At 35.6% G+C, this 23190-nt stretch overlaps 1 long non-coding RNA gene across 2 annotated transcripts in view; it reads left to right on the top strand.

The window, feature by feature from the left end:
• LOC143648527 (uncharacterized) overlaps positions 1-23190 on the top strand; it is a 225808-nt gene that overhangs the window by 15329 nt on the left and 187289 nt on the right. For both annotated transcript variants that reach the window (XR_013158605.1, XR_013158606.1), the window contains exon 2: positions 16966-17087. This is a non-coding gene — a long non-coding RNA (uncharacterized LOC143648527). The remainder of the gene's footprint in view (positions 1-16965; positions 17088-23190) is intronic.

Below are 23190 nucleotides of genomic sequence, written 5' to 3'. Positions count from 1 at the left end.
AGCACTGCCTTTGCAGCATCTCATAAGTTCTGCTATGTTGTACTCTCATTTGCATTTATCTCCAGTTATTTACCAATTTCTCTAGTAATTTCTTCTTTCATCTACTAATTGTTTAGGAGAGTGTTATTTAATCTCCATATACTTGTGAAAGTTCTCATTCTTTGGTGGTTATTGATTTCCAGCTTCAGTCCATTGTGGTCAGAAAAAGTGCTTTGAATAATTTCAATCGTTTAAAATTTATTGAGACCTGTTCTGTGCCCCAGCATATGATCTGTCCTGGTAAATGTTCCAAGAGCATTAGAGAAGAATGCATGTCCTGATGTTTTGTAGTATGATGATCTATATATGGTCTGTTAGGTCTAATTATTTATCATGTGGTTTAGGTTCTCTATTTCCTTGTTGATCCTCTGTCTGATTGTTCTATCTATAGAGGAGAGTGGTGTATTGAAGCCTCCCACTATTACTGTTGAAACATCTATTGCTCCCTTCAGTTTCGCCAACGTTTACCTCATGTTCTTTGGAGCTCCTTGATTGGGAGCAGAAACATTTATGATTATTATTTCTTTTTGGTGAATTGTCTCTTTTATTAACATGTAGAGTCCTTCCTTGTCTTTTATGACATCTTAACATTTAAAGTCTATTATGTCTGATATTAGTATAGCTACTCCTTCTTTCTTTTGGTCACAGCTTGCATATATTTTTCCATCCTTTCATTTTCAATCTATTTATATCCTTGGGTCGAAGACGAGTCTCTTGTAAGCAGTATAGAGATGAATCATAGTTTTTAATACATTTTGTATCTTTTAATTGGTGAGTTTAGTCCATTAACATTCAAAGTTATTCTTATAAAGGCAGTTCTTGAATCTACCATCTTATCCTTTGGTTTTTACTTATCAGATCTACATATTCTTTTCTCTCTCTCTTTTTCTAACATTTAAGTTACCCTTACTGATACTCTTCAGTTCTGTGCCCTCCTCCAGACCTCCCTCTCCTGTTTACTTTTTAGTCAACAGGACTCCCTTTAGTATTTCCTGTTGGGCAGGTGTCTTGTTAAGAAATTCTCTCAGCATTTATCTGTGAAAATTTTAATCTCTCCTTCACTTTATTTTTTTGGAATCTCCCAGCCACTAAAACTTATTATTGTTAATTTTTTTTCATTTATCTTCCCTATTTTGGTTCAGAGGGCTATCTCACTCCCACATTTCCAGGGCCAGGCTTATCACCAGGAGTCATGGCCCACGTCACCAGGGAGAATTACACCTCTAAGAGTCATGTTCCACATAGGATCTCCCTCACCTTTTTGTGTGTGTGTGGCGGGGGGGGACATTCTCAGGAGAATTCTGCCTGCTGAGCCACCATTGCACCAACCCTCCCTCACTTTTTATTTGTGCATGGGCAGGCACCAGGAATCAAACCCCAGTCTCCAGTATGGCAGGTGAGAACTCTGCCTGCTGAGCCACTGTGGCCTGCCCCCTCTTTCATTTTTGAAGGACAGTTTTGCTGGATAAAGAATTCTTGGATGGAAGTCTTTCTCTTTCCGGATCTTAAGTATATCATACCACTGCCTTCTCACCTCCATGGTGCCTATTAAGTAGTCCACACTTAGTCTTATATGGCTCCCCTTGTATGTGTGGATCTCTGCTCTCTTGCTACCTTCAGGACTTTGTGCTTCTCTTCAGCATTTGAGAGTCTTATTAGTATGTGTCTTGGTGTGGGTCTGTTTGGATTTATTCTATCTGGGGTTCATTGGGCTTCTTTGATTTGCACATTTATTTCTTTTAAAAAGTTGGGACGTTTTCCCCTATTAACTCCTCAACTAATCATCCTGGCCATTTACTCTTCTGTTTTCGTTCTGGGACACTGATGATTTTTATATTTGTGTACTTCATGTTGTCCATCATTTCCCTGAGATTCAATTCAAATTTTCCATCTTTTTTTTGCCATTTGTTCTTTTGTGCATACAAACTCAGTTGTCCTACTGTGTCTATTTCACTAATTCCTTCTTCTCCCTCTTCAAATCTGCTGTTGTGTGTCTCTAGTATATTTTAAATTTGGTCTACAGAAGCTTTTATCTCTGTGAGAGCTGAAATTTTTCTATTTATTCTTTCAAATTCTTTTTTATGATCTTCATTGTCTTCTTGATATCCTTTACGTCATTCAACCATTCAACCCATTGAATTTATTTAAGAGATTTATGTGAATGTCTTTGATTAGTTGTTCCAAATTCTGTGACTCCTCCAGTATTTTAATTTGGTATTTGGCTGGGCTATCTTTACCTGAATATACAAGTGCTTTATGATTTTCTGTTGGCTTTGAGTCATTTGTTTATCTCTACAAGGCTATTTTGAAAGTTGATTTCCCTTTCCCATCTAAGGTTTTGTATTTGCTTGGGTTTGCATTGAAGGTCATCTTTTGCTCTTGGTTTGTCGGTAATTCCCTATCAAACTAAGTCCCAGATTTCATGCAGGAGATGCAACTCTACTTGAAGATCTGTGGAAATTTGGCAGATAGCACTTTGCCTGACTGCACTTTCCACATTTCCCAGCAGACAGCAATTTTGGGCCACCTCTCCCCTTCAAACCCACCTCTCCCCTTCAGACCCACCTCTCCCAGACTGTAGCAGCTGACTGAGCAGGATAGAGACCCAGGGCAATTCCAATCAAGGCTACTGGTCTTGGTGCATGCTGAAAGCTGCCAAACCTGGAGTTGAGGGTTGGGCTGTGTGCACCTCAGTGGGGTATCTGCTTGTGGGCCTGATGGGTTTAGTGGTTGCCAGGTTTCAGCTTGGGATGACCTTGGACTGTGGGACTGAGAATTCTATCTGCCCCTGGAAAGGCCTGGTAATGGGGCACAGCTTGACTGGTTTCTTTGAACATGCCTTTTCACCTGTACATACCTGAGGGCTCCAGGTCTCTTTGGGGAAAAGGTAGCAGTAGAGGGACACAATGAATCTCTTTCATTGACCAATTATCAGAGTGGCTTCACCCTGCATCTCCCCTTCCCCTCAAAATGTGGGCCTTTCAGTCTCTCCCCAGAAACCAGATGCCCAAAGCAGCTTGTCTCAGAGTTTGGGGGCAGGTACTGTTCACTGGCTAGAAGGTCTGTGCCCAGGCAAACCAAGACTGCTGGCTTCTGGATTCCTCACAGGAACTTCCAGCTGTGGAGCTAAGAGGAAAGATCTCCCAAGCTAACTCTGGAGGCTGGCACCCTTCCTTTAGAACCTACTCCTTCTTGCAAGCCAATGCTTGTCCCAGGTGGAGTCATGACACAGCACACTCACCCTGTTCTCTCCATCCTAATTTCTCTGCTTTTATTTTTTCCAGTACCTCTCTATATAATGTAAATGAGCCTCACTGGTCACTTGTGCCCTGGAACTGCTGTCCTGATCATTTTTCTGTCACTGCTCTAGTTGTTCCATGGAACAGGAGTGAATTCAGCCTATCTTATTTTGCCATCTTCCCAGAAGCCCAGTTTAGAGAGTTTTTCCAGCACAAGTGTTTAACAAATATTTTTCTCCATAAACATTTGCTTTTAGATTTTCTTTTTAATTTGACTAATGCTTATCAGATTCATAAACTGAGAGCAAGTCCTTTTAGTAGCTTAATTCTCTTTATAAAGATTTTAAAGTGTTCCCTAATTCCCAAATCTTCTTTGTTAACAACATCTCTAAACAATTGTGTCAAGTAAAAGTCATGTATTCCAGTTTTTCTTTTTAATCACTAAATACATCTTTTCTACTTTTGATCTATTTAAAATTTCCTAAGGTGTTTGTCAGGAACAATATGTTTCAAAGCTTCTGTTAGCTGATTAATCTGATGAAATTTTGGACAAAAACTGAGCTCAGCAAAAGTAGCTATGATAAATCAAGGATACTCTTCCAGAAGATGGCCAAATTGAGTAGGCTGAGTTCAGCCCTGCTCCACAGGAAAATTAGAGAAGTACCGGGAAGGAAACTGAGATGGCAATTCAAAAGTTCAACTGACCTGGGAGAGCCTTCTGCACCACGTAGGACAGCCCTGGTGGCAGAGGACAAGGAACTGAGAAACAGGAAGCTAGAGGCTGGTGTGGAGGCTCCCACAGAGCCCATGGGAGTGCACGGACAGTAATGCAGGACTCAGAAGTAGGCCATGTTCCTTAGGCATGCTACACTTGCTGCACAGCCCCATGATCCACAACTCACCCACACCCCACACACTCAAACCCCGTCACCCGCTCCCATACCCCATGCTCCAAGAACCCCCTGCCCTACCAGTACACATACCTACCCCACATGCCCACCCTAAGTGCAGCCCAACCCACCTCTCTTGCACTCCTCCTGAGCACTGTGACTCCCTCCCTGTTCCCTGCAGGCTATTGCCAGTGGACAAAGCCTACAGGCACTAACCTCCATACCCAGGTTACCCCTGCCCTCTGCTCATAGTGTCTCACAGCCTCACCCTGCCCCCCACCCCCAGCTCTGTGCATCAGTTTATGGCACTCCTAGTCCTGCGCATGCACACAGGCCCCCTATTGCATCCTTCAGCTCTGGGAACTTCAGTTTATGGCAGTCCTAGAACCATGCATATGCATGGTCCTCAGTCACACTTCCCAGCTTTGAGAAAGTACTGAGCTGTGCAGCTGGGTCACATTTGCCTCCACCAAACTAAGGCATAACACCAATCTGTTGCCACAGCTCTACACGTGCGCACAAAGGGCCCTGTGTCCTAGACCAGCCCCCACGCCGATGCACCTGCACAGCTACATCTTCCTTGGACTTTGGGCACCCACGTTCACAAGCACCAGAGTAATATCCCCAACCTGCATCCAGCTTGCCCTGAAACAAATCACCACATTCTTATGCCCAGCCCCATAGTCTGCTCCCTGCTGTACAACCATCCTGCAAACACAAGGCCTTAGGTTGCTGAAAGAAATCAACTCCCAAAGTAAATCAATCAAGATATTTACATGGCACAAAGACAGCAGAAGATCACTAAGCATATCACAATGCAGACAGATATAGCCCTGCCTAATGACCAAATTAAAACACTACAGGAGACACAGATGTTGGAACAACTAATCAAAGATGTTCATACAACTCTACTTAATAAAATCAGTGGGATGGCAAACAACCTAAAGGAGGTCGAGAAGACAGTAGAAGAGCATACAGAGGAATGTGAAAGAAGAAATAGAAAAACAGCAGATATCACAGAGACTAAAGACTCTGTTGACCAGATAAATCAAAGATATTGATTTGAAATGTCTCCAGCAAACATTTTAAAACAGCTTTTAAGTTCACTAAATTTGATTCATTGTATTTGGCCCTAACATTAGAATGATTTTTAAATGAAACTCAGTTTAACTTGACAGATAACATATGCCACCTTTTTATAGTTACAATAATGCCTGTGCTTCATCAGGAAAGATTATTTCCAAAATCCCAGTGCTCTGATTAAAAAATGAAATTATTCTTCCCCCAAACTTTAATTGAGAAGATAGCCTGATTTCTCATTCAGAAAGGATTCTAGTTTTTGAGTATGAATAAAACTTCAGGTATTTGAAGGTCCTCTTCAACTCTTGTCCAAAAGAGCTTTTGATTTTATGATGAAATAAAAAACTACTTATATGTAGATTATATATAAACCAATAAACTATAAATTCATTTAGTTCAGATATTCCCTAGTGAAGTGGAAGAGAGTCTGTTTCTATCCCTCTGCATTTCTTGAAGAGAAATACGGGTAGTTAGAGAAATCTAGAAAAAGTTGTATGTTATTAAATATGACAATTACCAGTGAAAGTCTACTCAAAGTCAACATGAATGTAACTTATGGGAGAAATTCAGTTTCTTCAAATGTACCAATGAAGATAATTTACCTTTGAGAAGTTAAGCAATAGTAGCTATCATAAGGTTATCTAGTTAGTAAATGACTCAACAAGCATCAGTTATTAATGCTCATTCAATTCTCCCTTCCCCATACAGGCATGCGTAATTGCAAGCTAGCTCTAGCAGGTAGCACAAAAATGTATGCTGTACATAGAATGACAAAGCAAAACAAAGCAGATTTTTTTTGTTTCCATTTCCAAATCTACATATAAAAAAGTGTCTTGTTGAGTTTCATGAATGCCATGATGTCTATAATACCAGAGAGCTTGATTTTTCAACCTCTAAATTATGAATACACAGAATTATGGAAAGCCAGAGGCATTCTATATGAATTTAACACATTCAGAGTTTTCTACCCATTACAACTTTCCCTGAAGTAAAATGCAATCTATTTTTCTTATGTAGAATCTCTAGTCAGAAAAAGATAGTGCAATGGCTAAGTATCTATAACAAATGTAACAATAGCCTTTTTCCAATTTCCCATTGCTGTTCTTTCTTTTAAGTAACTCTTTCTAAGAAAAAAAAAACATTTAAGGATACAAACTATTTTTGTGAGAGCTAACTAAACACCTATTCATAGTATAGACACTGTATCTGCCTATTTTTTCCGTAAATTGATCTTTCATTTATTTGAGGTTGTAAACTCTCATCCGGATGCTATATATTTTGACCAGCCGGTTTAGAGTTAAGTCTCACAGATTGGTTGCTTCCATTTCCTTTAAATGGCTTTACCAGTCCATTTTACTTTTTGGTGTCCTGCCAGTGGCATGATTACTTGGCTGAGTCAGCTTCCATTTCTTTTTCTCTTATTCTCAGACTGACTTCTTTTATAAAAGTCATGTTCCAATTTTTCAAAATCCCCAGGCCTGAATATTATGGAATGATTTTCTTACCTTCAATCAAGCTTCAAAAATGAGACCTGAAGCTGGGCAAAACGTGTGTGTGTGTGTGGGGGGGGGGGGCGGGTGTTTTAGTGCACTTCATTGTTCATTGAATAAGATAGCAAAGTGAATTTCATAGCATAAGGAGTTGAGAAGAATAAGGGATTATCTGATTTAGAGAATTTTGAAAGGTGATACTATGCCATTGGAACTTAATTACACCTTTGTGTTAAATCCCCTTAATTTTATGTTGTACTTATTAAGCTATTGGAAACTTCCAAAAGTGACTTTTGCCAAATTATGCATTACTTTTTAAATTCTCTTCGAAATGAAGATTTTTGTAAATCAAGACTAGTATTTTCTTACCTTCCATGCAATTTAAGACTAGAAGATGAAGTGGTTGTTCCTGTTCCCCATTGCCATTTACAGATTACTAATTTCTCTCTCTCTTGCAAATTGTATTATGCCTTTGAAACGCAAACCCTTTGGAAATATTGTGCCTGCCCTTTTCTCATTGTTGAAATCAGCCTACTTCCTATTCACTGTTTTCAAAATCTTCTTATTCAGCTAATACTGTCATCATTTTCAGTGACTTCCACATTCATTTGGATGGACAATCAAAATCCCCTTTCTCTGTTTCTTGTCTTTATCTCTATTGCTATTTTTCTTTCCTCTACTTTAGTTACTCCTTTCTTGATCTAGTCCAAGACTAGATATGTGTCATTAAATGTGCCACTAAAGTCTTAAAGGAAATATCCGAGTTCTGTACATATTCCTCTTCTAGCTCATTTTCTCAGTTATTTCAACTCTAAAATAGTTTGTTTTCGTTGAGACTCACTGCAGGTTACTGTTTTTCAGCAGACCCTCAAGAGTAAGCTCTTGTCATTTTCCACATCAGATGCCATGGTTCATTGTTATCACTCCCTTCCAAATATCCTCAGCTCTATTTCCCCACCCACTCTATTAATATCACCTGTAAAATCCCCAGTACTGGTTCAGTCTCTGAGGTTTGACTTCCAGTGCCCATCTTATATCATTCCATTGAATCTGTTCTTTTGAATTCTTGAAATTCAATTGAATTTTCACAAAATCTCTATGTTGAACCTCACCACATTCAGCTAAAATAACTGTCAATTTCATTTTCAAAACCCTCTAGTTGAGAAATCCAGTTCTCCCTTTAATCATTATTTCAGGAGTGTTTAACCTTTTAGCAACACACAACCCACTTGTATATTCCTTCCTAATTATTTTGGTTCCAAAAATAACCACTTTCCTGATTTTATTCCAAAATCACTGGGTATTCATCAATAGACCAATTTATTTGTTCCTGTTTCTCTACCCAATATTTAAATATTGATGTTCCTGTGGACTCTATCCCAATCAATCTTCTCTCTCTACACACACCCTCTCTAAGCAATAGACACCATTTATACATTAAAGATCTAATGGTTTCCAATTTTGGAAATTGGCCAAGACATTTACTCTGAGAATCAATGACTTATTCAGCATTAGCATGTGGATATTTCAGAGACGGCATGTCCTAGTTTTCTACACATCAATAAATGGTACCAATAATCATTCAGATAAATAAACTAGGGGTCACTGTTGTGCCCTCCCTCTGTAGTCTTACTTGGAAATATCCTCAGCTCTATTTCCCCACCCACCAACTTTTTTTTTTTTGTTGTTGTTGTTGTTAATTTGGCCTTCAGATATATCTAGCCTCTACATCAATGTAGATTAGGGGTCTAAAGTGTCTCCAAAGAGGCTTTAGTCAAATCTATATCTTTGTTTTAATATATATTATACTATCCTAATCTCATTACTAGTCTACCTATTTTAGCTATTAACCCCCTAAAATTGAATAACTTCGTAAAAGTCAAAGTGATCTTTTAAAATGTATATAAGTTTATATCTCTCCCTAATTTTCCAGTATACCTGGACTAAAGCTCTTCTTTTTTACCATGTTCTATAAAGCCCTGTACAGTCACCTATGTCTTAATTTTTCAGTCACATTTCATCAGTATTTCTCCCTGTTTCACTCCAACCTGACTCATAGTTTTCAATTCCTTCAACATGCCCTCATATCAGGGCACTTGAACATACTGGTTTCTCTTCCCAGAAGACTCCTTGCTTACCGTGAGCAAAGCTAGCTCCTTATTATTCTCAGGTCTTAGCTTAAATATAGCCACCTGAAAGAATTGGTTAAAGTTGACTCTTTCTGACATTCTCCTCCACCCCCCACCTCAACATGTAGTCAATACCTTGTTTGACCTTGCAAGTAAACACATTTTATAATCATTTCCTCTTTTTGTTTAATTATGTTCCTGCAGCTGTTTTCCTCACTAGAATGAAAGCCTTAGGAGAGGAAGAACCCTGGCTCTTTTGTCCACCACTGTATCTCCATAACTGGCATAGCATTTGAATCATATTTGCTGAGTGATTTAATCAAATATAAGACTGCTACATCCAGTTCAGCCCACAATCTATTTACTTCATGTGGTTTCTAAGGCTTTCAGTCTCCTTGCCATATCTTACTAAAGTGATATGAACTGGGGTGTCTTGTCTGGGGATGGTTTATCTTTAACCCACAGCATAAACCCAATTTTGTGTTAAGGTTAGCTGGAATGTGTTTATGTTACCTCAGAAAGTCCATAGTGTCTCTTTTTTTGGGGGGTGGGGAGTTATGGTCCAGGAATCAAAGCCAGGTCTTCCGCATGGAAGGTAAGCATTTTACCACTGAACCACCCGTGCACCCCTCATAGTGTTTAAGAGGAATAAGTCATCCTGTCTCTCTAGAGAAACTTTAGATCCCTGTGGCTCACATGAGCTTTCAGACATTACCACATGAAGTAAATAGATTGTGGGCTGAACTGGATGTAGCAGTCTTATATTTGATTAAATCACTCAGCAAATATGATTCAAATGCTATGCCAGTTATGGAGATACAGTGGTGGACAAAAGAGCCAGGGTTCTTCCTCTCCTAAGGCTTTCATTCTAGTGAGGAAAACAGCTGCAGGAACATAATTAAACAAAAAGAGGAAATGATTATAAAATGTGTTTATTATAAAATTAGAAATAGATGACTTGCTGCTGATTTTAAGTAGTATATCACTAAAAGTCAGTCTGAACAAGAGTAGGAAGACTACAGGTTTCTATAAAATCTATTCATGTATATTTTTTAACTAAGTAAGATGGTATTCCTCAATCTAAGTTAGAAAATGACCACTTGGAACGTTTATTAGAATATGTATCCCAATGACTTGCCTCCAGAGGTTCTGATTCTCAGTGGCACCTGGGATTGTACATTTTGACAGACATTCCAGATTATTCTGAAGTAAAAAGTTTATGTACCATTTTTTGGGACACAGAAGTGCGTTTCAGTTCTATTTGAAGATGTCTAGTCTCTCATAATGACAATGGGCAAGTTATTCATCAATTTTCCTTACAGAATGATATAGACTTAATAATTTAAAGCTAGCAGGGATCTTAGTCTTTCACTTGTCACATCTGTGAAGGCTGAGTCTTAAGGAAAGATTAATTAATTCATCAAAGAAATTAGATGGAGTTAGCATTCAAGTTTCCTGTTTTGCCTGGATTCTTTATTCTAGACTATGGTTGCACAATGATATTTTCAGCTTTCAAGTTTTATCCTGTTGAAAAAAAAGCAAAATAAATTATATATAAATGTATATACGTATTATATCTTGGTGTGTAATTTACATGATATTGCAATATTAATCTGGATTGTATAGGAATTTAATCATCACTATAATACTGCTAAATGCAGGGTTTGGTTTGGATTGAGATAAATCCCATCTAAAAGAATTTGCCAATGCCCGAAAGACCCTTTTTTTTAAATGACTCTATGACAGTCCGAGAGTAATGTTAATGTGAGGCCCTAATATATATCTTAATCTAAGTTATTACTGAATGTAAGTCATGTGATGGCTTCTAATGAAAATTTCCCATTGAAAAAAATCAATGTTAATAACTGGAACTTGAGAGCTGTAATGGGCTCTGCTGTTTTTCTGGCTTAGCCTGTGTTCCTATAATATGCTGAGAAGAGGAATTGATGACCTCTGAGCTGTGGTCACTAACTGAGCCCATTTGACCCTTTAGACTTCAGTTTTAAAAGGGTGAACGCCAAACACTTCCTTTATAATGGAGAAGTTGAAGAAAAATAGAGTCAACAAGGAGATCTGTTGGCATGGCCCAGCTCTCACTGGAGAGGTACTTCAATGAAGATACCTATTGCCAAGAGAAGGACTTCTAAGAGACTTTGTTTCTTTAAGGAAGCTGTGATTTAAAAAAAAAGAAACAAAAACCTGATACTGGAAGCAGACTAGTGCCACCAACTGTAGATAATAATGGAATTACATCTCAGAAAATATTAGTTACGATAAGGCTTTGGAATAAGGGTGAGGTTGGCTTCATAAAATGAGTTAAGTAGTTTTCCCAACTTTGAAATTTTTTTGGAAGAACTTCAGCAGTTTTGATGTTAATTCTTCTTGGCATGTTTGGTATGTTTCCCCCGTAGAGCCATCTGGTCCTGAGCTTTTATTTATTAGGAGGTTTTTGATTACTGGTTCAAGTTTTTTTTTTTTACTTATAATTGGTTTGCTAAGGATCTTCTGTTTCTTCTAGAGACAGTGAAAGTTAGTAGTTTCTAGGAATTTGTTCATTTCATCTAGATTGTCTAATTTGTTGACATATAGTTTTTCATGTATCCTCTTATGATCCTTTTTATTTCAGTGGTAGTCAGTAGTATAGTACTCCTTTGATTTCTGATTCTATTTGTTGCATCCTCTCTCTTTTTTTCTTTGTCAGTCTAGCTAAAGGTTTGTAAATTTTATTGATCTTTTCAAAGGGCCAATTTTTGGTTTTGTTAATGTTCTCTATTTTTTTTTATTCTTTATTCCAATTATTTCTTCTCTAATATTTATCATTTCTTTTCATCTGCTCATTTTGGGTTCAAACTGCTTTTCATTTTCTATTTCCTCCAAGTGATACTTTAAGTCTTTCATTTGAGCTCTTTCTACTTTTTTAATGTATGCCTTTATGGCTATAAATTTTCCTCTGAGCACTATCTTCACTGCTTCCTGTAAGTTTTGATATGCTGTGTTGGTGTTTTCATTCATCTCAACATATTTACTTATTTCCTTTATGATTTATTCTTTTACTAATTAATTGTTTTAAGAGTACTGCTATTGAACTTTCATATATTTGTAAGTTTTCGGTTCTCAGCCTGTTGATTTCCAGCTTCATTCCATTGTTGTCAGAGAAGATGCTTTGTCTAATTTCCATCTTTTAGTATTTATTGAGACTTGTCTTTGACCTCACATGTGCTCTATCTTGGTAAATGATCCATGTGCACTTGAGAAGCATGTTTATTCTGCTCTTTTGGGGTTCAATGTTCTGTATATGTTTGTTTGGTCTTGTTCATTTATCGTGTTCTTCAAGGTCTCAGATTCCTTATTGATTTTCTGACTAGCTGTTCTCTCTGCTGATGAAAGTGGCATATTGCACTTTCCAACTATTGTAATAGAGGTGTCTATTTCTCCCCTCAGTTTTGCCATTGTTTATCTCATGTATTTGGGGACACTATGGTTAGGTGAATAAATGTTTATGTCTGTTATTTCTTCTTGGTGGACTGATGGTTTTATTAATGTATAAGGTCTTTCTTTGTCTTCTTTTTGCTTCCACCTTGTCTTCTTAATATCCTTTGGCTCTTTATCAACATTTATTTCTATCCATGTTCTCCTTCATTTCCTTGAATTGATTTAGGAGACTTGTTTAAATTTCTTTGGTCGTTCCAAAGTCTGTCTTCCCTCTGAAGTTTTAATTAGTTCCCTTGACTGTTCCATATCCTCCTGCTTCTTCGTGTGGCTATGTCTGGGCATCTTATTATTCTGATGTGCTAATTCTGAAGGTCAGTTTCTCCCTTTTGCCTAAAATTTTATTTTAGATTGGCTATGTGTTAAGGCTCTTCTTGGATGATCAGTGTAGTTTATAATGAACCTTTAGAGCAGCCCGTATTTAACTGTTCAGATTTTCTTAGATCTTCTGAACCTGTTTCTTGCCTGTACATGAAATATAACTTTTAAGATTATCTTATGTACAATTGTGTCACCTCTAGAAGTAAGTTTCCTTTCCTCTGTTCTTTCTCTGGGAATCCTGATCTATTCTGTTCGCTTTGTGTAGAAGTTTTTACCTTGCTTCTATGATTTTTTGCCTGCTCTCCCTTATTTAATGCCTCCTTTTCATTAAACCTTTCATTCCTGAGACCTGTTCTGCCTTCAGTAATTTAGTTTTCCTTTTTCTTTTTTCAGTGTGGCTTTTCTGCCTCTGGTAACTTCTCAAATAGACTATCCTAGGGAGCCAGATGGAGTCAAGATCAAAAAGGTCCATTTTTGTTTTGTTTTTGTTTAGGTACTGTGGCAATCAGAGACTGCATTGGGCGTATGCACCTCTTACTAACAGTTCTGACACGGTCTCTTTTGTTTTATGGTGGCCCTTTTGTATGCAGGAGCTGGCCAGCCGCTTGGGTTCTACCCTTGATCTCTGTGAACTTGGGTCCTTGTGCCTGCTTGAGTGGCTCTGTGGTCTGCCTCCATGGCAGGAGGTCCCCAGGCCATGCTGCCACTGTGTGACTTTTTTTTTTTTTTTTGCATAGGCAGGCACTGGGAAATGAACCTGGGTCTCTGGCATGGCAGGTGAGAACTCTGCCTGCTGAGCCACCATGGCCCACCCACACTGTGTGACTCTTATGTTGCATGGAACAGAGAGAAGGAAAGGGGTCTGGACTGACAGGTCCATGTTACAGGTTCCCTTCATTTTTGGTCTTTTTCATTTTCTTCCATTTAGCATTTATGGAATCATTATCCAATCTCTCATTCTCCAGAGTTTCCAGTAAATGGATTTGCCCCTTTATAAAGTTGCTACTGAGGGGAAACATTTTCAGGAATGTTTTATGTCACAATCTGATGACATCACTCTCCAGCTTCTGTTTGCTTTTATAATGGGTTTTCTGCAGCTACTTTATTGATGATCATCCTTCCTAGTTGGAGCCTCTTGATGCAAAGCATCCCTCAGATCAAGTGGTCTCATAGTGGGCACCGTCAGACAGAGTAACATCCCAAAGATAAACTGTGGAGCCTTAGGACTCCATGAAACCATCTCATAGTGAACCCTTGCATAACAAACCCAACTTTTTTTTTTTAATGACAAGAAAAATACATGCTTCATTCTTAACATCTATTTTGTTTTCTCTGATGGCCATCACATTTGAAAGAAGGGTATGAATAGTTTTAAGTCATTGTGTGTTTGTGTCTTTATTACCAATCTAAAGTTCCAAGCTTTACTTCTCTGATCACTGCATATAAAATTTATTTTAAGGGCAGAAAGGCCCAACTATCCATCTTTTAGGATAGCCTTCTTTTAGGACTTATTCCATTCTTTAAAGAGTAACAGGTCAAGTAAAACTACATAAAATAAAATAGATATTTCTCATGAGGTTTTATGTGGAAATACATGAAAACAGTATTCCCTGTAAAGATTAGAGAAGTCCATGCACACCTTTACGGTAGATGTTACCTTTATTTTCTTTTCCTGTTCATCTAGTACACTTCTTTCTAATTATTTTCTTTTCTTTGAGGAAAAGAAAAAAAGAGCACACAAATTGATTTTCTCCTTTATGAGCACGTTTGTTGACTAATACCAAAGTTTCATAGAACATTATGATTTTCATAAGAGGGACAATATATAGATAATACATCATAGTAACTTGGCATTTATGAAATATTAGTTTTCCATAAACATCAACTTGAAGAGGTTCCATTTTCATTTGATTATAAAAACAGTTTGAAAGCCATCTGTTCATTAAAATTTTACTAAAATACATAGTGGGCTGAGTGTTTTATATGACAGCTCTTTCTGAAATGTTTCTCTTTTATATGGATAGTGAGAAATATACCATTTAAAATTGCAACTGTATAGCTTAGCAGAAGTTAAGGAAATATGACAGAAATATAAAGTTGCAAAAATAATTCATCAGAAGATGACATATACTTTGGGAACTTTGACATTGTTGATATCGGGTAAAATGTTACACAGTTAGAAGGGAACAAAGATCTAAAACTTAGTGGTTAAAATTTATAACTATCTCTCTCTCTCTCTATATATATATATATATATAAATATGGATATCTTTTCATACTTGGATTGTGTTCCTATTTATAAACTATATAACACTAGAACTATTCCTTAAAAACAAAATTCTATCCTGCTCTCTGTGCCCTAAATGAATAAACAGGTATCACCTTTGCCCTTTAGGAATATCACTAATCTTTTCCTTTAGTGTAAAATTATTACAAATGCTAATGTGTGTTGGGGGGGCATAGCGATATTTTTATCCAGGGCACCTCAAGTTGTTCGGAGTATGATTGATTCCTTTAGACAATAGTTCTATTAATTGCCATATATTTTAATTATTTTCTATTTGAAAATGTTTACAGTAGTTGTGATCAATTTATTAGGTTCTATTTGCAAGAACTCTTTTTTCCTCTTCTTGAAATCCTTTTTGGAAAGAGTACAAGTCTGCAGTCAGGAAATTTAGGACTGAATTCCAGCTTACTGATTATTTGTTGGGAACAAAGCCTCTGCACTCATTCTGCTTTGGCTCAAATCACAGCATTGCCTTCTACTAATCACATGACTTGGGGATTGTGTTGCTTCGGTAAGCCCTAGTATCTCATCTGTGAAAAAATGGTGATGGTGAAAGTTACTAGTTCATAGGACTGCTGTGAGTACTAAGTCAGACAAAGAATAGAAACTATTTAGCATAGTAAAATAACATCATCATCATTGTTGGGTTACATATCATCTTGGAATTGCTCTCACCTGTTTGCTTATTTAAAATGAAGAGGCGACAACAGATTATCATTAAGTTCCCTTTCAGCTTTGATAGTATAAATTCAAAAATGAAATAATGCAAATGGAGTAATGAAAATCTCTCTTTTACATGATTTAGGAGAAAGGGAGAAGGAAAATTTCCAGGTATTTGGTTTATTATCCATGTTTACTGGAATTATGATTATGTAGCATTTTGAATAAAGGATTCATTCCTGAAATCATTACATTAATTTCCTTAATTCCATGTATTACCAACTGTGAAAAAATTGAGATTTGGGACTTCTCTGCTTTTAAATTCCTTTTGATAGCTATTTGAGTTGTATTCCTGCAGTTTCCTAATTTGGCAGTAAAAATATTTGTCATTTTGTGCATTTTTATATTGTATTATATATTTGTGCATCTACAAAAAGTTTCAGTTTTAACTATTTTACATAATTATATTGAAAAGTATAGTATTGAGCCTATCATTCTGGAATTCACTATTTTTTGCTTAACCTTTTATTACTGAGAATTTTCCCTGTTGGTACAAGTGGCGCAGGTTTATTCATTTTAGCTACTGCATATCATCCAACTGTATATGAATAGATAACATCCCTCAATTACATAATTAAGAATTTTCATTTTTCAGTATGAAAAATGTCAGAAGGAGCATTCAAGTGTATTTCATCTTATGCATATATGAGAGTTCCTTTGGGTCACATACCTGGAATTGGAATTACAAATGTCTTGCGATTTCTATAATTAATTTTATTCTCAATTTTAAGTACGAAACACGATCAGTTTTGTGCAAGATGTATCTCTTTATCCAGTTAAAGTAAATGATATAACTAGGATACCATTTGACTCAAAACTGGTGAATATATTTTATGAGCTACTTATGCAAAATTTAACATGGATATGATGAAACAACATTTTTATATATATGCATAGAGATAGCATAGTGTTTTTAATGCTGCAACATGTATAAATAACAAGATATAATTAGTGCCCATGCACAGTTTTTTGCGTGACTATTCTTCAGTTCGGCGTTTGGGTAGTACTTCTTAAACATTTGTAGATTTAATGACCTATTTTGCAAAATGATAATGAAAAATATCTTTCAAATGAATGTTCACAATATGAGGTTAAGGATGAATGAGCCTTCATATGAATAACAATGAAAATCCCAAAGGGAAGCATAATTTTCAATGTATCTGTTTGTAAGCAGATTAATTTGTAAATGCACAATGTGTATTAGATAGGGATTTGAATGATAATATATTTCTTTAAGGTTGTAAATTCTTCCTCTTAATATCTACCTCACCCAATATGCAGAGTTTAAAATGCAATGGCCAGAACCCAAGGAAGTGTCACTAGAAGTATGTGGACGTGGACTCCTGGACTGCTGATGACGACAGTACTCCTTTGGAGTCAGCAGGGTAATGGGCAAGGTCAAGGTAGGTGCAAGCTGCTCTAATCATCTTGAGAGTCATATGTGAGGTTTCACTTATGAAAGTATGTGATTCTTTGGTTTGATGTTTTAAGAGCTTTGTTGTGCTTTCTCACAAGGTTTTTGTTAAAGCCCACGATGTTGCCTTGGAATCAGTTACACTGATCTGCAGTTAGGTGTAACTTAGTGTTTTAAATTTCAAACCACCTCTCTAAAGCTGGCTTTACTCTGTTACATTAGGTGCTATATACCTGTTTGTGTGTGGGTGTGATTTTACAACAGCATGCTGCTTAAAGCTTTTATATTTTTTTTTTTTTTTTTTTTTTTTTTTTTTAAAGGAAAGACAGAGAGAAGGAAGGAAGGATAGAAGGAAGGAAGGAAGGAAGAAAGGGAAACATTTTTAAACATTTTCTTGTTTTATTGTATTCTGTTTCTCCGTTTTTGTTACATGGGCTGGGGCCGGGAATTGAACCGAGGTCCTCCGGCATAGCAGGCAAGCACTTTGCCCGCTGAGCCACCGCGGCCCGCCAGCTTTTATATTTTTGAAGAATTTTTTTGGTCTCTGTTCTATCAGTGATTTTTATATTTTTAATTTGAAGGACATTTTCCTTAAGACTCTGATATTCCTGGGAAATTGCAGGAAAACATTTGGAATCCTTCATTGCGTTGCTAAGCACATTTGGAGGAACGTAATGATAGAGTGGGCCCTCAAGGTTGTTATGTCCTTAAATGTACTTCAGAGAGTAGGAAAAGGCCATAGATTTTAGAATCAGTCTTGAGTATACTAATTTGATCAATAACTGTACAAAGTGGTATATGCCAAAGATAGTAGCTATGAAATGTATTTTGATAAGTATATTTGAAGTGTGTTACTTGTTCAGATATGAATTGTAATGTTTTATGTAAAAAAAAAAAAAGTGTCGTAACTACCATGAATTCTTTTTTATTTTGGAGGAAAATCTATTTTGACATTGTTTCTGTAGTTGTTAAGGCTTGAAGTGAACCTGGGAAGGACAAGTATATGGCCAGGTACATAATTTTAAATGAAATTGGTAGTGTATCATGGTATTATAAAATTGTGATAGAGTTGAGCTTTTGCTAATCCTTTGGTTTCCAAAATACCCAATTAATACCGTGTAGAGTCACTCTTTTGAAGAGATTCTTCAAGAAGAACACTGCTTCCTAGACATAAGTAATGTTTGAGCAATTAAAATTTGAAATTAAATAGAAAGATGTTTTCTAAAAATAAAAATGAATGTCTCTTTCTGTGAATAGCTATATAAACATATGTGCATGTAGTCACTTTTGAGTGAAATTAGCTTTGATTTTAAAGTTTTTCTTCCATGTAAGTATTCACATCAACATCTAGTTGAATTCTCATTTTCTTTCCTCTTGTGATAAAATACTGTAAGAAAACTTTATTAACTATAAATAGTATTTTTTCCACCAATATTATAAAATGAGAATCTGTAGGCAGCAGCTACATCACATTTCTGTTGGTTAAGAGAGTTGTTTGTTCCTCTGGCAGCGTGTCATATCACTGAATATGACAATTGTTTTTCTGCAGTAGTGGTCCAACAGAACATGTAATATTACCAAAACCCTTTCTGTGGATGCCATTTCTAAGGGTTTTGACTTGTTCTTCATGGATAATAGGTTTTTGGTCATTTAAAATATTTGAGGAAAAAAATACCTTCTCTCTCATTTGTGCAAACCCTATGTTCTTTCCTAAATATTGATTGCTTGAATCTTTCCTTCCTTTGATAGTGATGATGATTTGAAAAATGAACATGAAAACTGAAATAAATTTCAAGCTTTGCTATAGTGAAGATTCTAATGATAATTCAAGTTAAGTGATTTAGTTGCTTTTTAAAAGAATGAATTAAAATAGGCAATGATTCAAAGGACAAAACAACTTAATAGAAAATGTAATGGAAGGCTTTAATATTATGGTGAAGGGAATTTTGCTTCCTTGCCATAGCTAGATTGAGTGCAGCAGATATTTTAGGTTTGATGAGCAAATCTTGTAATTGCAAATACAATCTAAGCTGCATATTATCCTTTATATCAGTGTCTCATTAAATATTAAATATTCTTTCATTTTTGGACATGCAATTTATCAGCATTTAAAAATAAAGTTTTAAAATTAAACTTTACATTTTGGGATATCTTTTAAAATAATCTCATAGTTGTTACTATAGATGAAAACTGGTGCAAAAATAACAAATTAAAATTGTAGTTAAAGTTAGCTTCTCTTTATTAAATTTACAACTTTGTCTTAAGCTTTAGTCATTAAAATGCCCAAAGTCCATGACTGATTAAAAATCAGCAGAGTATGACCTTTGTAGCAAGTGTGTGTACAAAGGTAATAAAATGATATTTTACTTCAATAGATAGTATTTTGTATTTTAAAACTTTAACTTATGTGTGAGACTAAAGTAAAAAATGTTTAAAAAAAAAAAAGAATGTTGGCCAATCGTACAAAGGGAAGGTATTTAGAGAATGGATTGGAAAAAAGGTAGATGTCCCTCACTGATTTTTTTAAAAATACCAAGAGAAGCATTTGCTTAATGATATCAGCTTTCGATATTAATGGTTTATGGAATAATAAGTGTTTATTCTAAGTGCAATGTCCCCCAGACTTGGATTCTGCCCATTTATATGTTGCTTAGGTGGCTTGCAAGTTATAAACTACTTAATAGGTGAAAATGAGGCCAGTCCTTAAAATTAAATAGAATGTATATGATTATTCAGAACATGTACCTGTCATGCAAATAAAAACAAATACAGTAAATATTTGGATTTATTTTGTCCTTAAAGAAACTATCATAGGATGGTTGTATAGATATACATTTCCAAATACCACAATAGACATTGACCCGGGATAGTCTAGTTAAAACTGAAGTTACAGCTAATCAGTAAAATGCAATTTATAGCACAGAAGTCTAAACTTTTGCAGGAGTGTTGACTGGGTGAAAGAGACTTTAGAAAGAGGCACGAGAAAGTCCAATCCATTTAGGGATTCTGTAGAATGCAGGAAGCAATTATTGTATTCATCATTGAGAATATATTTCCAAACTGGGCCATCCCATTTTTTTGGCCCCCAAATATGTTTAAATATAATATGAGGTGTATTCTTAGGTAACGTAGATAAAAATTAAGAAAATAAATCACTTGCTCAAATGAGTATGACTGTAAAGGCAGTATGAAACATTTTGGGATTAAGAAAATTGCTTATAAAAAATAAAGATAATGATTTTGACCTTAAAAAACAAACTGTTCATAAATATTTTTTCATAATTCCTAAAAAAAATGTCTATCCTTACACCTTTAAAAGGATAATTTTGTGCTATTTTTCTGGCACATGACAAGAATAAAACATGAAGAATGGAACATATCAGATATCAGTCTGTTTCTAATAGCAAGTTTCAAACAGCAGTGCTGCTGCTAGATGCTAGAGAGTTTGAATATTTGAAGAAGCCAAGGGAGATCACTCACGTAGCAAACTTAGGTTTGGGGGACAATTCAATTTAATTTAATTTTGATTTTCATGATCAGAATTTGGGTTTAATGCTAAGCATTCAAAAAATAAAATCTGATGATGTCTGGAAATTACAATTTTCACTTTCATGATCACTAGAATAAATGGTTTTTCGGTTAAGGGACAAAATTTGAAATAGCAAATCATTTCGCTACCTATTTGGCAGGTTCAAGTGTATTATCTCAGAATCATTTACAGGTATTTCTTGTTTACTTATCTTAAACAAAGTCCAGTTTCTCTCTAGAAGAATCAGAGTAAAGGTATTACAGGATTAATGGATGGATGGCAGGTGGATGGATGGATAGAAAGATACATAAATGATAGATCACTAGACAGATGATAGAAAGGAATACATAAATAGATAAAGGCACTTGGCACTCTCTCACTCTCTCCCTCTCTCCGGCAGTTTTTTTCCCCAGTGTATGACAAATATATTATTTTTATTGTTTTTTCTCATTTTATCATTCAAGAAATATAAGTGGCTATGTAATTCTGTTAGGGAAAGAAGAGAGAATCCAACTTTAGATTGAAGGTTTATAGCCATAGCTTTTCAATTAACAAATCTCAGGTCATGTGCTCTACGAATTTTGATAACTTAGGATCCCTACTGTTGGGGAATAATCACATTAATCATCAACCTCAGTAACACCTAGAGTTTATGTTTTTCAAGGTTGTTTGGTAAATTATTTTCATCTTATAATTGAATATTGTTTTAAGTGAGTTGAATTCATGTATTTGTCAGTGAATTTTGAAAGATTGTTATTTGTGTGTCCCAAGAGCCATGGCTCTTACAATGTCATCAAGCTAAGTAGGTGAAATCGAATTCTGCTGTGTAATACGTCTTACTGTTTCCAATGTTCTTTAATCAAATATAAAGAATTTCTCCATGGTTCAAGATAAAAAGTATGTGTGTGTACATGTGTGTGTGTATCAGAATTTAATTTAGCCTGTGACAGGGTCATGTTATTTAGGCATAGTTTAGTTTTGGTTCAAACTTCAGTTGTAAATGCAAATGTCTAGTACTTAAAATCCCATAGATTTACCCTTTCTTCTCACAACATTTAAAATCCTAACAGTAATGCCTAACATCTTAAAGAAATGAAGTCATTCATATAGATAATATGCGATACACCATTTTCATGGCCTGATAAGTTCAAATTTTATGGTAAACAAAACAGCAAATTAAGAATGTAAGTAGATTTACTTTAAAGACAGTGACAATTTCAAAGAACTTGTCTTGGAAATTTAGACTTTGAGAAAACTATATGGGTAGATTCATCATGCATTTCATATTCTTTCCAAACGTCTAAAGCCTGTATCCCTAAAATTAGTCAGCACAAGTTCTTCTTGTGATAACTGAAGGCAAACGTACAGTAATGGAGGTGTAGTAAACATTTACTTTGTAGGACTCGCTGAATAAAAATGCTTTTTCTGCAGAAAGGGGTCTCTAAAACCATTTAGAGTAGATGTTTTAATTGAAGTCATTTCATAGTATTTTGTTTTGGTGCCTTAAACTGTTTTCCTGATCATCAAAGACATTGTCATGAGAAAAAAATAAATCATATTGTATAATATTTTTATGTGGAAGAACATATTAAATTTTCTTCTTTTTACTAAAATTGCATCATGTCTTCCAATATTTAAGTAGTGCTCATTCATAATACTCTTGAAAAGTAATTTTAGCATGCAATGTAATAAAGTATTTCAACTTGTTTGTTTTATTTAATCTTTCCTTAAAATAAATCTCATTTTAATGAAGGATCTCCTACCCTCTAGAAAATAGTTAATTTAAGAAAAAGCCTACTTTAAATACCATTCCATGACTTCATGTAAGTATTTTTTTTTTGAGCTATAATGTTCTTTTTTTTCATGTATTTAGATATCATATGGATACTTGGTTTGGAATTAAAATTTCATTTGGAGAATTTTTTGTTTTTGGAATTTGTTACAGATTTTATTTGAAAAAAATTTAGGAAACGGCATGCCTCTAATAGCATTCAATTGTTATGACTAAGTACTGCTGCTCCTTGGCTCCTTATTTATCAACAGTCACTGTCTTCTATGTCATACCCTACCCTCTCCTCTTACCTGACACATAAGCAGAGAGAAGAAAGATATCAAATTTGGAATGAAGAGATCATAAAAACTTGAGCAATAGAAAGAGGAGTAGGCATAGGTGATATGAACAAGAAAAGTGGGAGCAGTGACAAGCTCAGGTATGAGAAATACATAAACTAAGGTATTTTAACATAAAATAAGGAAATTCTTAAACATTAATCTGTGTATGACATTTTTAAGGGATTTTTTCCCCATTCAATAAAGGAATATATTAGAAAGAGATGTAGGAAGGTATTTCCTTCTATCAAGTAGACACTTACTCTACCTTCCTTTATGCCCAATATCATAACCACACTACAACATGAAGTCTTACAACTGTACTTAAGTTCTTTATGACCAAAATTAAGTATGAGAGCCTGAACATTGGGGATCAGGAGATTCAAAATGCCCTTGCATGCGATGTTGGGATTCTGGTACTTTGACAGAAATCACTGATTATTTCTTATGCTTA

This window comes from Tamandua tetradactyla, chromosome 10 (genome assembly GCF_023851605.1).
Source record: "Tamandua tetradactyla isolate mTamTet1 chromosome 10, mTamTet1.pri, whole genome shotgun sequence".
Taxonomy (NCBI): Eukaryota; Metazoa; Chordata; class Mammalia; order Pilosa; family Myrmecophagidae; genus Tamandua; species Tamandua tetradactyla.
The sequence above is the reverse complement of the archived record's forward strand: the minus strand, read 5'-3'. Positions and strand labels throughout refer to the sequence as shown.